We start from the raw sequence: 18,248 nt of genomic DNA on the forward strand, positions 1-18,248 counted from the left end.
ACAACAAATCGTTAATTTGAATAATAAAATTATTTGATGATGCAAACAACTTCAAATAATGAGAAGTACGATTTTTTAGTCAGCTAATACGAGTTTTTGAGCTTTCAAATGTAACACTTGGAAAATGTTGAAACGGGTAAGTTTATTTTGTAAAAAAAACCCACATTGTGTGATTCGGTAAATATGATATGTAATTAAATGATTTACTAGGTACCTAACATAAAGTTTAAATATAATACTACGAAATATACGGAAACTAAATAACCTTTTTAATACACATTGAGGAAAAGTTCACAAATATATCCAATTTGTACAATTACATGAAAAAAATATTTCCTTATATATTATCAAGCTGTTTTATTGGGTGCTATAATGGCTTTCTCTACAGGAGGCTATGATACTGTTCTTCAATAGACTACTCAAATATTTGGTTTTTTTTTTGTCTGGATATATGCGCTTTACCAGACTGTACATTCTATAGCCACGTTCCTTGGAGAATAGGAGAATTATTTTGTACATGCAATGAAAGATTCTGTTTCAGTTTCATCAGACTTAGATTTCTGCCCTTATAAGTTATGGTGATAAGCTTATGAGAATTATTTTATTGATTGATTTCCACAGAAAAGATAAACAATTACAATGTTTACATTTGCTTTACTTTTAAAAAGATTTAATTTAGCAATAATTATATTTTGCAAAAATAAAGTGGTACGCTTAAAAATTCTATGGATATTTATAGCTTGGTGGCTGCTCGTACGTTAAGTTATTTACACGGATATTAGAACAGAAACGGTAATGATTACAAGCATACAAAAATACGTCACTGATATGAATCTTATGCTAACCTTAACTATTTTTGATTGGGCGTTTTTTGTCAGTTCCATTAAAAAATAGTGCAAAATGTTTACTTTCGGGTCAGTGTCGTCATTTGGTGATATTTATGATCCATACAGTTTCTGTTCTAAAATCCGTACTAGTGCACTCCGTTCCAAAGCACGAAGCTACTATTTTTTCCTAAGTTAAAGAGTCACAAACCTAACTTTTTCGGAGAAATTTAAAACTATGCCAACTTTTAAAACTTTTTAAAACTATGCCTAACTTTTTCGGAGAAATTTAAAACTATACCTTTAACTTTGCTATTAATTAATTAAAACGATTTGACGATAGTTAATTTTTACCGTAGAGTCAGAGACCGTGACTAACCCTAGGTCAGTTGTGAACTCAATTACGACAAACTTCTAATTAATTATGTCTACCGTCTAATTGTATACCAATAAAAATTATTATCACAGTAGAGACAAAATAAATAATTTTTAAACTTTTTCTCTATCAATTTCAACCGAGTCATTTTGAAAGATTATGTCTTTGTCACCAAATAAACAATAAAAATATTAAGTAAATAATAATATTTTGTTACAAAACTGTTATGTGACTCCAAATCAAAGACGTAAGTAAAATAGAGTGGAATTTAACCATTATCGGAAATAACAAGAATCGTCACTTATTAGCGTAAATTTCAAAAATAGAACCAAAAGTTAAAAACAGGAAGGTTATCATTCCGTATTTTGAAGCCTTACAAAAATAGCTTAATCATTCACTCGAGTCCTGGGTGGAATATAATAGTACAGCATGGCATATCAAACTATGTCCCATAGTTAAGATAAAATAAACAATTGATTTAAAATGTATTAGCGAATTTCCCTATAGGGAAGTGTTAGCGAATTTCTCTATAGGGAAGTAGCTTTTTTCATTTTGATGTCCCCAGAGGCCAAAAACACCATTCGTTCAAATTTGTATATATTTATTTAATAAAATACATATATATATGTACGTGAACACGATAACTTGAGTAATGCTTGTCCGATTTTGATGAAATTCGGTAGGGCGGGATAAACTTGAATGAGTTCGCGAACCAGAATGATCGGACCATGGGAACGGGGTTTTATGGGGTAAAAATTGGGTTTTCTCATTTTTGACCTTCAAAATACAAAATTTCCCAATTTCTCTCTAGACCTTTTTAAAGAGCTTAAAAAAACAAATAATTTAGTATATAAAGGGATTTTGTACGGTGATTGGTAACGGAGAAAATTAAAAAAAATTGTAAATTTAAATTTCCCATGATATTCTTATGGAGAATATTGTCAAATGTTGTAGTTTGCTTGTTAATATTTTGGCAATTTTTTTATTTTATACAAAGCTATTATTATTTTACTAAATACACACTATATTAGTTTCCTTGCAGCAGCAAACCTAGTTACTCGTTAAACATAATGTTATTTAAATAGATTTAATAGAATATCACTTCAGACAACTGGAAATTCGCTTAGTCGGCAGGTTTGCAGCGGCGGGGTATTTTAGTAATTGGCTAGTTTCTATATTACTTCCTAATCTATATACCTTATTCTAAATTGTTTATAGTATTATGTAATTACAATAACACAACTGTATTTAAGAAAGTTTTAAATTTTAGCTTTTACATTTTTAAGATCGTGCTTTGAATATTTGCATGCGATAATTCAAATTTTATAGGTTATATTATTATTTTGCACGACCAATTATGATTTGTGATTTTGAAAGATACTACATAGCCTACTGCACATCATAACCTTACTACGTAATTCATAGTTTACTAAGGAAATACACTAAGTTCTTTGATAGTCAATTTTAAATTATTAGATTGTTCCAACAGTTAAATTCCATTGAAGACTGACATAACATTAAACTTGTTAGAAAAAATAGCATGACTGTCTTTTGACGTAGTTTTCTTATCAAACAACAATATCTGAGGGCCGATCTTAATTTGATAGCGATTAAAAGTTGACATTGCTAGTTAGTTTGTAAACATGTTTGAGCTTGAAATTGCATTCAAACTGTTTTAAAAACATTGAAATTTCAGCCAAAATTTCCAACGTGTAGGTTATATTTTATTTAGTTAATAATTTAAATGTATTGAACTCAAACTGTAGCAGAAGTATAGTATAGTGTAGTATAGTAGTAGGAAGTATAGTCCTTTTATTGTTTTATTATGTATGTTTTGGTTTTAGTATTGAATATACATACACTAATGGGGGATGTATGTGTGTTAATGAGTTTAGTTACCCGTATGACATTGATTATTTAGAATTTGTATATTGTTATATTATGTATTTGTATGGTTAGAAATTGAAATTCAATCAAGCTTAATTTTAATTTTAAAAAACTGTCTCTGGTTCCATAAAAGTAAGATTCAAGATGTTTACTGTCATTGGTTGTAATAATGACATTATCAAAAATATTTACCAGTACTGTAAAAACATATTAACAATTTATTACATTATAATTAAGATTTATATTAGGCCTATGAATGTCTTAAAAACCTCCTTAAGTGAAATACAAGTTTGTTTTGTTTTGAAAAAAAAAATTATATTTCCCCCAAACATTTGGTTTAGCATCAGTTTACCAAAATTACGCAATAATATTTTTATTTTGTAAAGAGTTATTGCAAAAGTAAATTATCATTCAAGTAGGGCCTAACATAATTAGCATGAAATGTGTGTATTTGTTCAAGTTAACTATGAATAAAATAATTAGTAATTAAAACCCATTGTCGTCTAGTTAAATTTGTAACAGGCCTGCACAAACTTTAAAAGTGTTGAAATATTAGGCAGTTCTTCAACAAACGATTGAACTATTTCAGTAGTTACCGTCAAATCAACGTGGATTTGAAAGTGTCATGGTTATATTTCATGTGCATAAATAGTTATTTTTCAAACAAAATTCTTAATTTAACTTTGCAGTTTGCAGATAATTCCAGCAAATTGTAGCCTATATTGCTCAGAAAGTCTGAGCTTGGTCAGAAGAACCAACGTCTGGGTTAGCAGAAGATGGTTAATGCAGAGAAAGTATAACAGGTTATTCTACTTCCACTTTCGATGCTCTTAACTCCAATAACACAACGTATAATGTTATTAGTCTTTCGAAAAAGTGTTATAAAAAAATCTATAAATATTTGAATGAATTTACTTTTGACGAATTTGTACTTTATGGTTTATTTTTAATTTATCAGTAATGGAACATTGATTAAATCTGGCCTAGTATATAGTAGTATATAGTAATTTTCACGTTACTCGTTACAGTATTTCGTTCATATTCAGGTGACATATTTAATACGGGAACTAAAATATACATATTGTTTAACAAAATGTATGGTCCTTCAAAGGATAAAACCATAAACATATTAGTACCAAATTAATTAAACATTTTAAGTGTACTCGACAACATAAAAAATATGAGTAAAAACTTCCTTAACTACTTTTCGTTCAATGACCTTATTATTTAGATTAAGATATGCCTAAGGAATGTCAAAGTCGTATAAAGAATCATTTAAACGCTTGGATACGTGTAGTACTTTATATGACTGGGACGGTGGCATTAGAAGGTCACGAATTGTGGATATTTATAGAGATCAAGAGATGCACTGTGGATGCGATTTGCGATACTCCCTGGTGTGGTGGATTAACGTCCGCACGAGTAAGTACTACGACTATTATATGCAGTTTCTCTTATGCAGTTGATAAGAGTAATTATCAGTACTATTCTGATAATTAGCACAATTCATTATTACCAAGGCAAAAATGTGGTTCGGATAGTTTTAGTTGCCATTAGCTGTATGGGCTATTAATTAACATCTGTGTCTAAGGAATATGTCGGCTTTAGTCACTAACAAGACTACAAGATCGCACCACCCATACACTCATCTCCATTCATACTTGGCTTTAAATACCTACCTTATTTTGTATGGTCGCCATTTCAAATAAAACGTATTAAAAATGTATTAAAGTATACTCCTTACGCATTATGTTTTTGACAATAGGATGAGAACTACTTGCAGTATACAAGTCAATTTTCCTAGTTTAGAATCTCATGCAAATCCTCTTCAGTATTGCAACCTGCCATAGATGCAGACGACGGACATTAGCTGATAAGAGGTCACACTCAGTATCAGTGATAAGAAGGTCACCGATCGGGAGCTCAAAACCAGTTATAACCGGTTTCGTCGTCAAGGGTCAATCAAGTCACCAACCACGCGCCTGCCAATACAACTTTTAAAACACGTGACTTTATGTAAGAATACTGCTTCATTTAGATATCAACGGTTAATAATAGAGTGAGGTTAACTTTGACTACTTGAGCTCACTTGGTAAATAATGTGGGCTTGTTGACTTGGGCTTTATTGAGGAAAATGGTTATTAAATTTATTTGGTTATATTTGGAGAGATGATAACAAATGTGAAAAATGATGGGGATGATAAAAATCAGTAGGGTACCAGGCAAATCATAAGTATATGTCTGTCTGTTTTGTTTCCCATTTGAGCATCACCAAAACGTTGCGGTCACCATAAAAATTGTGGAAGTTGTCAAATTTTATATTCTTGGGTGGAATCCAGGAAATCTACTCGTTGAATTATTTCCTATATTTGGTTTATTAGTAATTATGTGATTTTTTTTATGATCAACTAATTTACATCTATATAAATAAAATTACAGTTTTGTCTGTGCATTGCGTAGAATCATGCAGTTTTTTGTTATTTTTAAGTTTTATAGAATAAGAAAGCCGAAACGAGTCTTATTTAAATTCTGTCCGTCTGTCTATCTGTCAATGTTCACATCATTTTTCTGTATTCACTGGATTGGTGAGAGTGTCTTTGGCTATTCAAATAAGGCCTCGCTACTTTGGAAATAAAATGACAAACCACCAAAAACCCAATTTTGTGCGATGTTTATCAAGTTGTTTTACTACATATAGTATAGTTATTTAAAATCAAAATTTCTCCATTAACTAAAAAGAGCTCTTATAAGTGTAAAACTCGGTACGTATATTGAATTTTACTTCCGGAATAACATATACTAAAAGTCCTCAAAAAAACCTTGTTCTATGGCCACCATGTTGGAAAATGGCATCTAAAAACCAGTTTTCTCTGATTAGGTACTCAAAACTATTCATCCTACAAAAAAACATTAAATGTAAATAACTGTTCACCAAAGAAAGAGGTACAACTTTTGTTCTAAGAATATTTCGATATAATTAACCGTTTAGCCATAAAACGAAAATAAACTTTAAAATTAAACAGTATTGTTTCATATGATTCTAATAATTTTTTTTTAATTTTCCTGTAATTTTTTGCTAGAATAAAATCATTCACAAAAATCAAAATCCGTCCAAAAAAATTATGCTCCCCCCCCTCTTCTGGGCACCCCTGGTTGGGATTGCTGTGAAGACATCACGACGTTGCGCTAGAACAGCAACAATCACTGCAAACTGTAAAGAAAAATAAAAGTTCTTTACTTATATTCAAAATATTCTCTTTACTTAATTGATCATTCCATCAACCAAAATCACCTCACACCTTTATGTAATGCAATTTGGCTATTCCATACAGGTGTGAGTGTTATAAAAAGTTGCCCCTGGTAGGGTTTGAAAAGGTGAGATTTAATTTATTTAATCAGACTACTGAGGACCAATCACAGAGCCGGCAGTGGAAGTAAGATGTTGTATTGAGCCCTGGTTATTGTGTATCCCAGAAGTCCGATTTATGGACCGTGAGAGGTCTGATATGTCCTCCTGAAAGTACCTTCAATGATCTTAAATATAACACTTCTTAAGATGTAATAAAAAGTATACCAAACACTCTGAATGCAAAATACACTCTTTGTTGAAATTCTGTTAAAACATGGCTATGACTCTGTATTATTGAAACGATAATGCCAAACACTGATTGAACTAATATGTAATAAATTATGTATTGACTGACTATTTAATGATATTGTATTTTATTGCAATTGTTCGGTTAAGCCGATTACCTTGACAAGATTAACACAGGAGAATTAATAAAATTGTTGAGAGAATAAGCTTTGTGTATTGTCACTTTAAATATTTACAAATATTACAAATAATCAATAATGATATTCAAGTTTCTGCTATAATTACACTTCAATTGGATAGGGGAGAGTATTGATTGTGGTTTTTGACTTTCTTTCCTGAGATACTGACAGCAGAGCCTCGGGAACCTAGGTTTGATTTATTTAATCTGTTTTTTAGGCTATCAGGCTTCCCAAATTTGTGTATTTATTAACAACTGGCCAGTTGATCTTAATATGCAAAGGGGCTATTCGTAGTCCTGTGTACAGCACACTTTGTTGCTCAGTGGCAAACTAAGCCAAATCGACTACTGAGTCGATTGTTTAATTTTGGTTAATAAAATTACTTTTATGGCGTTAATGGAAGCCTACCCTTATAGCCTGTATTGAAACCTACCCTTCAACCGGGACAATGCTCTGATTGAAACCTGAATTTGTACACAATCAAATACTCTCAGAGATCTCTTTATGTATTTTAGAAGTGATTTAAAACCCAAATATTTAAGCAAGAACAAATTGTAACAGTTTTACGTGACAGACAGCTGATATCCTAACGATATAAATTGAAGTTAAGTACAAAATTACAATATGAAATTTACTGGTATAAAAATTTACCCAAATTATTAATATAATAATACCTACAAATGTATCACAGTATGTATTTTAAAATAAGTAAATGGCAATAACTTTAAAGCAATGTGACTGGATTACACACTAGGACATGAAACCTGCAAGAAACATGATCAAACAAATATGAATGTGGACAGATTGGCTTCTTCTAATGATATAAATACAATTTACACAAAACATTTACTTACATACACAGAAGACAATTTTGACGACACATAAACATATAATTACGACACTGTACTTGGGGTAGGCTCTACGAAAATGGTCAAATTTGACGAATTTTGCCGGTCGACGTCGAACTTAAAGACTCGATTTATTTATTCAATTCGTAATTTAGCAAACGCTGTTTCACGGTTTAAATACCAACTAGTGGACCTGTGCGGTTCAATGCCCCGCAAAATGACATATGAATTTAGAAAACAAATTCATCGCATTATATATTGACTCGACGTCGAAAATTAAATGCAGTAATAATGAAGCCTTGGAAGGGAAGCAGTTCAGCCATTTTCTAGCTGTATATGTGTATTACATTTAGTAAATTAATAAGTGTTCAGGTTCAAGTATGTTATAGGCAGCGAGCAAGGTTATAGGGTAGTTATTTTTTAAAGATTTTTAAAACACATTTAACAAAAAAATTTATCATATCAAACCAATAGGCCTATGTAGTATATTTTGAGGGTCATAAAAATGCTGCTTGAAGAAAACACACTTTTAAAAATAAACACTAAAAAACAATATCTTTATCACAAAATCACTTCCATGAATACTACGATTTTAGCCTTAAAGTTACCTTCAGGAAGATTACCCTGGTCAGAGTTTTCCGTAACGAATATGCGTATCCTATTAAAAGATGTAGCCTTACTTAAAACAACATATAATATAGTTGCTCATGACTCAATTGGTCTGGGTAAGAACAGCGCTGCAAATGACAAAGGTAACAGAAATTAGCATCTTTCCATTTTGAAAGGTAAGTTTGTTTCAGATGGGTAAATCTTTATCCTCGAAATCAAAATATGTCCCCACTCACTTGTTCCAGTTAAGACTTTACATTCTATTAAGTTGTTAAACCATTGATTCTGATCACATGAAGCCTTGTGCCCTTTTTGATATATTAATATTCCTCATCAATAAAACCACTGCCCCCTTTTATTAGTCTAATCTGTTTCTTGGCCATCCACTGACCTCTATATTTAAAAACTCAGTTGGATTTTCTAGATAGGTGTCTCCACCTTCGTCTGTTTTTAAGGACCCACTCTTCTTCCCCTTGGTATACTGACAATTAATTACCTGACTTGTCAAGTTCATGTAGTAATTCAATAATACTGTTAGTTTATAAAGAAAATTAGATAAAAGTTACTTGGCTTGGTGCTTTCATAACTGCAAACTCAAAATACACCCACAAGTAAAAAAGAATGGTTAAAAAAACTATGTGTAATAACATTATTCACATGAAGTAGATGATTTGTTTGATTTGTCGATCAGCTGTTTAGTTTCAAATGAATTAATAATGTCAAAGATTTGTGATTTAAATACATAAATTATTATAGTAAAGTTTTCTAAATCATGGTAACTTGTTCTCCACTAAATTTTACTATTCCCAGCATTAAAATAAAGTATTAAGATCCATTATGGGTAAACTTTAAGGTACACAATCCTTGATTGAAATGTAGTAGGTATACATTAAGAGTCATAATACACAGCAATTATTATGTAGTAGACTTTGACTATTTTCAAGTAGTAAACATATGTTTCTGTAAATAAAAATTATCTCCCATGTTATCCTTATGGAGAAATACGAAACTTTAAAGGGCTCCAGGGCCTCAATATCTCATTATTTCCCTAAAAAGAAAGCTTCCTGCACAACTTCACGTTACCCTCTTTCCAATGACACCAAAAACATGTCAATCGGTTCAGTAGTTTCGGAGGAGTAATTGTCACAAAAAACCTGCTTGCGTATTAAATAAGTAACGAGAGGTCGTCCAGTGGTCGAGACTCGACCAAAAATATGTAATGTACTCACTTCTCTATTTTCACCCCACACTGTAAATAAAACATGTGATTGGAGTTTCTTCCATTTGTTTTGATTTTCTGTTTATATTTCGTTGTTATTTCGTCACCAGCATGGCAACGCATAAGATCCATGTTAATTTTTTCAAATCTTTAAACTAATTTTTTGTGCTTATCTTTGAGCCTATTTAAATTTATAAAGGGATTCTGCACACCTACAGGAAAATAGCTTTCTAACGGTATGCGTAGATTTACCCCACGATGCACACAAGCTGAGAAAAAAGGTTTTAAAGAAACATGCTTGCCTATTAATATATAGATAGATAGATAATAGATGCACTCCGGAAATCGAACAATTGATTTCGTTGACGAAATACACGTTACGACTACCAAAAGTGAGTTTTGCGAATTGAAAAGGAGAATTTAAAGATTTCCGAACATCACGGCTCAGAGCCTAATCCCAAGTGAACCGTTAGAAAGACGTCCACACAAGTCAGCAAGTTGATATCACTCCGCGCTCACGTGATTGGCCGTTGTTGGGTCCTTGCCTTCGCGCGTTTTCTGTTTGATTTGAATTTTCAATCGGTACAAAACAGATGTACAGATGGATGAAGACTGTCGCGGCCGTCCGACAGACAACGCTACATACTTACAGAACAGACCGGACAAAAATAGTGGTGGGGGAACCTCAGATCGTCAGTGGTCGGAGGGTTCAACCATCGTCCATCAGACACGCGGACATAGTTATAGTAGTCTGGTCCAAGAAAATCGGTCCGCAGACAGCCCCACACACGATACGACAAGTGCCAGACACCAGACCGGACGTTCTGCTCTGAAGGTCTAAGTAGTATGTGGAGTGCTTTACCAAATCCCTTCTTATTCTATTTTCAATATTAGCATTTTTGTGTTTGGCATTTTCAGACAGAGGTTAAGCACACACTACCAGACTAGACCTCCGGACCAGACCGACACACTGACACTACCAGACCAGACCGTCTGGCTGCAACCAAACCGTCTTGGACGGCTCTACACAGTACACACTCTCAGACCAGACATTCCAACATTACCCAGATAGCAAAAAATACTTGATTAAAGCTTGAAACAAGTTTGATTTGTCAAATCTGCAAACTTGAATCACGTTTGCTCGGATGGGTCCGTAAACTTGATTCAAGTTAATATCATGCGTCGAAGTTCCCGCTCTTCCAGTTTGAATAAAACTTGAAACATCTAATTTGAATAAAACTTGAAATTTCTAATTTAAATAAAAATTGAAACATCTAATTTGAATAACACTTGAACTATCTAATCTAAATATAAATTGAAAAAATACTTGATTCAAGCTTGAAATAAGTTTGGTTTGTCAAATCTGCAAACTTGAAGGATCGGGTGTGTAAACTTGATTCAAGTTAAAATCATGCGTCGAAGTTCCCGCTCTTCCAGTTTGAATAAAACTTGAAAGATCCAATTTTAATAAAACTTGAAATATCTAATTTGAATAAAAATTGAAACATCTTATTTGAATATTAATTGAAAAATACAAGAAATAATTCTTTTTTAGCCACTTACAAGCTCTTTTTTTATTTCTGAAAATTTAAATTTAATTCATATGCTTTTACCAGGATTCACACAGTCTTACATGTAATAAAAATTTCATATTTTTTAGGTTGAGATGCATAGCACAATATAATCTTCCAATATTTCAGATAATTTTTCACAATCACAACATAATCTAATAACTTCAATGCCTCTAGTTGTTACATGCTAAGACACTTCTCTAAATAAAAAAGCGAGATACCATATAAAAACTTGTTTTTATAAAAGAGCAGGAAAACATGAGTTATTATAGTTTTTAACCCTACAATTTTACATATTATTACTATTCAGTACGTAGAATTCAGAATTCTTTGAAATTAAAAATAAAACACAAGAGATAATTTGTCTAAATAGATTTATATTGAAGATTTACATAACACATTCACATTTGAAAATGCCTCGTATCTTTAACTTTCAACAAACAGTTCCCTCAAAAATTCCTCATTTTACGATTACTTAAATAATACAGAGTAAGTTATCTATTCAACAAGATCTTCATCCACATTGAGTGGAACTTCTTCCCCACTGTCCACAGTGGCAGGTTTTTTCCCTCTGAAAAAAGTCAAAACAAATAGAATCAATATTAAATTTAAGGATAATCAACCAAAATAATTAATTTTGTATCTGGTATAAAAAAATAGGCAAGTAAGCAACATTTTAAACTAACGCAGTTTAACTCACAACCAGTGTAGGCCTGTTTAGTGAAAATTAATTTATTCCTACAATGATATACAAATACAATATATGATCTTCCCAATAATATTAGTAATAATTATTAATATGTATAAAACACAATTACATTTTGATTGTTAAAAAATGCTAAACACAAGCCCAGGATTGTTTTCACATTACTTCAGGCAAAACCTAGGCGTTGCGGCATTATCACTTCGATGAAATAATTAGGCGAATCTGCGGGATTTTGTATTTTACGGTTTAAGTATAAAACTAGTTGAGCGAAGCTCACTTTCCCTCACTTTGTTACTTCTTTGTATGAGCATCAGAATGTAATGGCTTGACCAATTGATATGAAATTTTGCCAACAGCTAAAGAATACTGAGCACAATGTTTACGTAAAAAATATTTGCAAATTTCCTTCTGGATTTTATTTTACGTGCCACGCAGTTTCGCTTGTTATTTTATTATAAGTTAAAAGAAAAATTATATTGGGTCTATGACATATGGGTTTATCTCGTTTCATTTAATTAAGATAAACATATGTTAATTGTTTGTAGCTGTTTTGTTTACATTTCAATGTTTACTTTCATCCTAGGTTAAAGTTGTAATGTAACAGTTTATCAATGGAAGTAACAGTTTTGCTATATTTGTTTTGAGCATGCCTCAAAGGCCACGTCGTAATATTGGTCGACGCACCAATAACGCAAATATTGTAAGAGAGTGGCGTCGTGAACAAGAAGAACCAGATGAAGCAGTGGCGGAAGAAGCTGACAATGATAGGCAGTTAGGTAGCTAATCAATTCCAACATGAATTAGATGCACTAAAATTTTACATTTGCACTAACTGTCATCGCCAACAACTAACAGATTCAAGCAATTTTTTGGTGTTCAAACCAATCACCGATTTGTTCGCGTTGTCGTTCAAATGCAACTAAATTCACGGCGTTAAATAATATGGATGTGTCAAGTGTCCCGAACGAATGAACTGACCTGATGATTGTAGAACAAATGTTGATTGCACGAGTACATCCCGCTATGCGCATTTACAAAGTACAAGCAAATGGTCAGGCTTTTATCAATTCTTATTTTTAACTAAATAAATGAACTATCAGATAAATTTGTCATTCTTTAGAACCTAAATAATATCGGGCAAACAAACGGTGAATCTGTTGAAAGGGAACATATTGTAGGTTATTAGCTGCTTTAGTCATTAATCTTCAAATAATGCTTCGCTCATTTATGCGTCTAAAGTGTAACGGCAGACCACCCTAGTGATAGTTCTGGTTGGTTATCCTAAATATAGCCAAGATATTTATTACAAATCTTGCTCATACTTTACAAATAATTATAAGCTTTAATTTACTGTATAAATTAATCCAGGTAAGCCCAGCATTGCTATGAAACATGAAAACCCCTCTACAAGAATAAAAATACTAGCATTTTTCTTTTGGCGAATTTCCCTATAGGAAAAAATCTATTACCGTATGTGGCATGGTAAGACCTAGGCCCGGAACCGATTAACTTTTTCATTTTGATGTTCCCAGAGCCCAATAACACCATTAGTTCAAATTTTTATATGTGTATATATAGATTATATGTCCGTGAACACGATAACTTGTGTAGGCTAAGTTAATTTTTGTCCGATTTTGATGAAATTTGGTTTGAAGGTGTAAGGCGGGATAAACTTGAATAAGTTTGCGAACCAGCATGATCGGACCATGGGAACGGGGTTTTATGGGGTAAAAATGGGTTTTTCTAATTTTTGACCCTTTAATTATAAAAATTTCCCAATTTCTCTCCAAACCTTTTTAAAGAGCTTAAAAAACAAATGATTTTAGTATAACAAAGTGTTTTCGTACAATTATTGGTTACGGAGAAAAAACAAATATATATTTTAAAATTCCCATGTTATTCTTATGGAGAATATAGTAAAATGTCGTAGTTTGCTTGTTTTTGACCAAACTTGGTAAATTTATTTATTTGATACTAAGTAATTATTATTTTACTAAAAAACACACTTTTTTACCCTCCTTGTAGCAGCAAGCCTATGTACTCATTAAAGCTAATGTTAATTAAATACATTTAATTGAAAATCAATTCAGGCAAATGGAAATTCACTTAGTCGGCAGGTTTGCTGAGGCGGGGGTATTTTTTAGCTTATACAGTACTTGAGTAATCATAATGATAAACAATAAAAAACATTTTTATGAAAAACCATTATGCAGTAGACTCCTTTTTACCCGAACACCTAGTAACCAGACTGCACTCAGCAGATATAATTCTTAAACCAGACAATTTTTATCAGTACGGTTTAACCACCCTGGATCGGCAGGAAGTGAGCGGTGCTGAAACAACTTGTCTTGTAGGATAGATTTGAGACCATTCATCACATGTCTAAAGATTAAAATATTTAAAAGGTATAAAGTCTTGGCATCTTGTGTTTTGTTTACAGTAATTATCCCAAAGTGTCTATAGTTTGGCTATTTTTACAGAATTAACATTATTGGCTTAAATATATTTTGCATTAGACTTTAATCATGTAACAAGTATGAGGGCACGTCAGTTTCAAGTGTCTCCTTCCCTGTATAATTGAGTCCACTGTACAGTATTATTAGGCTACCAATGGAATTCTATTAATGATGAGTTGAATAGTTAGTTAGTGACAATTTTTTATCCTTACCTTCTTTCACATCTGGTTTTGGCTTGTTGAAGCCACTTAGCAACAACGCTTGTAACTTTGGCTTCCGTGACTTCACTTATGCCCAACATTTTCTGTGCAGCAGCTAAAAAAAAATACTTAAAATGAACTTAATACAGAATAGTAGCCTACATTTAACCCCTAAGACCTAAAGTTTGTCTTCCCATTTCAAACATGGGGTGAAGTTTAATTTCTGAAGTTCGAGATTTTACTTTCATATTAGGTATCTTTAATATTTTAATAAATCAATTGTTTAACAAGTTCGCTACTGATCGGTACATGCGCCGGTAGGGCGATCAAAATAGACCGATCCTAATATTCAACGTCACTGATGGACTAAAGGTAGTAAATTATTCAGTAGCGATTAGTAATAGCGATTATCGGTAGCGATTATCAGCAAGTTTGGTTAGTAAGGTTAGGTTATGACAGTTTAATTTTTATATTACACAAATTATACATTTTTTATTTTTTTACTCTCATTTTGTCCGTATTAAAATTCCGCAGGTGAAATAAAAATTGTGCCACCCCTACAGTGCCTATCTTAACCGCTTCTGGTTAAAAATAATCCAGCTGTAGGCCGATGTGTATAACTTTATTTAGAAGATCTTTATTACATAACCTGTGAAACTTAAGCCTAGACCTAAGTTATTTTAGTTATAAAATATTTATATTATTTATGTTGAAACACCCAGGTACAGTTCTGCAATAAACCTACAAAAGGCCTATTTTATATCATCAGATGCAACTTTTATTCGATAATTAGGTAACCTTAAAATATTAACTTAAGTTAAGTTAGGATTATATTATTTTCCCATAAAATACTGAAGTAAAGTTATAATTTTAAATGTTTGACTCAGATTAAAATGTTTCATTCGATGTAAATTATTAAGTTTAACTTAGGTCAGAGTTTCTCAAGGTGTGGTCCGCAAGCATTTTTTTGTGGGGTCCACGAAAAACATTTTAATCAAATTTATTTTTATATGTATTGACATACTAGCAGAGTACCCGTCCTTCGTACGGGGTTGGCGTATAAGTATAAAATGCTTATTGCAGTTATACTCGTGCTTTGTGTTTGCAATGGGGGAGAACACAGTTTGAGTAAATTTGGCTCTTTTAACTTACGGTAATTTACACATCTACTATAGCCATAATAATGTGCTACCACTTCACCTAAAAAATAGAGACGAATAAGTTACCAAATATTCGCACAATCACAAATTATTTATAAATAAAAAACTTAAGCATAACTGTAAACAGTCCTATTTTTTGTCAGTTCCCATTGTGTATCATAGCTTTTTGTTGCTGCTTGGGTCAAATAAGCTGTTGTCATATATGAAAAAAAATTATAGTTCTGCACCCTATTAGTAAACACTATAACTTTTTAGTGCTATTGAATATCATAGAACCAACTCGTGTAGTTGAAACCGCTGGTAAAATTATTTTATTCATTTTAAATTTGAATACTGATAAGGTTAACATGGAAATCTCCAAAGCCACTGGGGCGGAACCTGAATGGGTCTTTGAGATTAGAATATGTCTATATGTTAATTGGGAACGAAAGCTATCATCATACCGAATTTCAGCTCGATCCGACCAGTAGTTACTTAATGCGTGATTGAACTTCAAACAAACAAACAAACACACAAACTTTCACATTTATAATATTAGTAAGATTATATTATACTAGCCTATTTTGCTATAGGCTAAAGGATTAAGATTAAGAAATATGCAAAAAAACTTAAACCTAAATAAATAACCTAGCCTACTTATTTATTTAGGTTTAGGTTCCTTTGCATTTTTCTTAATTTTGATTTTAATAAGTAGCTTAAACTAGCCTACAGTTTTCTATTTATATCCTAAATAATGACATCTAGTGATACGTATCCGTTCCAAACCCTATCACTCACTCCTATCCTATCCTATCACTATGTATTTTCTATCGATCGTCTATTGATACTTCCCCTAGGGTCAAGTAGAGCCTCGTCTTCTAACTCCTCCCTGAGGAGATAGTTTAAAAAGTTACAACACGCACTCATGACCTCACCATTGTGAGTGCTGATGAAAAATCGTACGACGACCGTAAATCAATCGCTCTAAGCAAAACGGTCGCCGTAACAGCGATAGTAACTGAGCGATAATCGCTGTGCGACTATCGCTACAGTCGCTCCAAGCAAAATAGGCCTTAAGTTAAGTGGACTAAATCAAAGTAAGTTAACCGAACTTAATGCCAATTTTAGTTTATGGAGAAGAAATTTTGTAGCCTACCTACTTTATATCAGAAACTAATCGCCTGAAAGCTGACCAGACTCTTACTGCGATTAAACGTAGGTTACTGCATTTTATCTGACAGTGTCACTAACAAAGCAGCTGCTTAAATAACTTACTTATCGAGTAGGCTACTGAAGTAACTTAGCTTTAAGTCCCTAGCCCTAAGTTATAAGTTAACTACACATTAAAATATCATGGTATAAAATATGGCATTAAGTTAAGTCTAAAGCCGGGTTTTACTAGACGCGGAAGAGGAGCGCGGAGAGTGGAAAATCGATTAACATGGCATTCCGCTCTGCTTCCTAGGAAAACAGTACCGGTAACATTAAGCTATTTAAGACAAGAGGAGTTCACTCTCCACGCTACTCTCTCCCCGCCTAGAAAAACCCAGCTTTATAGAATAGTCTACAACGTAACTTAGGCTCATTATGGCTAATCTAGGCTATAACCTACCATAGTCTATACTATGAATAGTGAAGACAATGCCTAGGCCTAAGTTAGACCATACCAGTAGGTACCACAATACCTAAGTATCTTACATGGAGAACTTGATATCCAAGCTGGTAAAAAAAATATGTTTTTATGCATACAAACAACTCAAAGTAAGGCCGATAAGTTGACAACATTTATTTTTTAGGCTAGGCTACTCATTGCACGTAGGCTTACCAACTCAAAAGTGGCTGGCTTTAGGCAATAACTTACTTGGCTCTTTCAAAATTTTCACTGATTTTGAGTTTACTGAATTTCTTCCTAGGCTATTGTAATTAACTTAAGACGATTTGATTTTGTTAGTCACAATCCTTGAGTTTACTTAGTTTGTGCTAATAAGAACTTACCTTGATGGATAAGAAGAAATAGGCCTAGATGAAACTTAATAAAAAATCAGCTTTAACAATATAATATAATAACTTGAACAACTCAGCACCACAATATCGATATTCTCAACTCAATGAGATAGATTGAGAATGAATCACTCACAAATACACAATAAACAAAACAAAGCAATATGGCTGATGGCGTCTTCAAGTGTCGGTCCCACCGTTAGCGTCGTTCCCGCTCGGAATTATGGGTAACTTACACTCGACTCCAATTCGAATCCAACGTGATACTTAAAAGCTGTAATTTCAAACCAACGTAAGCGTAATGGAAGTGCATTGTGGGTAATATTACACTCGACTCGGATTCGAATCTAATGTGATATTTCAAAGCTGTTAATACAAGCAAGTGCAAGCGTAATAGTAGTGTGTTGTGTATACTCGAATCCAGTTTGAATCTAATGTGACATTTCAAAGCTGTTAATTCAATCAACTGTAAGCGTAATTCATGTGTGTTACAAGAAGTTGACATTTGACTCGAGTTTGAATCTAAAGTGACAATTCAAAGCTGTCATTTCAAGTAAAAGCAAGCGTAATTCAAGGCTTGAATCAAGCTTACGTGCTATCTGGGTAGTAATTGAGACACCGTGGTGAGAACTCCAACA

At 32.6% G+C, this 18,248-nt stretch overlaps 1 long non-coding RNA gene across 1 annotated transcript; it reads right to left on the reverse strand.

Annotated features, from left to right (window-relative positions):
- Positions 1–11,479: 11,479 nt before the first annotated feature.
- On the reverse strand, positions 11,480–17,710 carry LOC128983641 (uncharacterized). Its single transcript, XR_008489883.1, has 3 exons — positions 17,605–17,710; positions 14,483–14,585; positions 11,480–11,679 (listed from the first exon to the last, which is right to left on the reverse strand). It is a non-coding gene; the product is annotated as an uncharacterized LOC128983641 (long non-coding RNA).
- Positions 17,711–18,248: the final 538 nt, after the last annotated feature.

This window comes from Macrosteles quadrilineatus, unplaced genomic scaffold (assembly GCF_028750875.1).
Source record: "Macrosteles quadrilineatus isolate MER2022 unplaced genomic scaffold, UCM_ALF_1.0 Scaffold_1__1_contigs__length_201487025, whole genome shotgun sequence".
NCBI classification, from domain to species: domain Eukaryota; kingdom Metazoa; phylum Arthropoda; class Insecta; order Hemiptera; family Cicadellidae; genus Macrosteles; species Macrosteles quadrilineatus.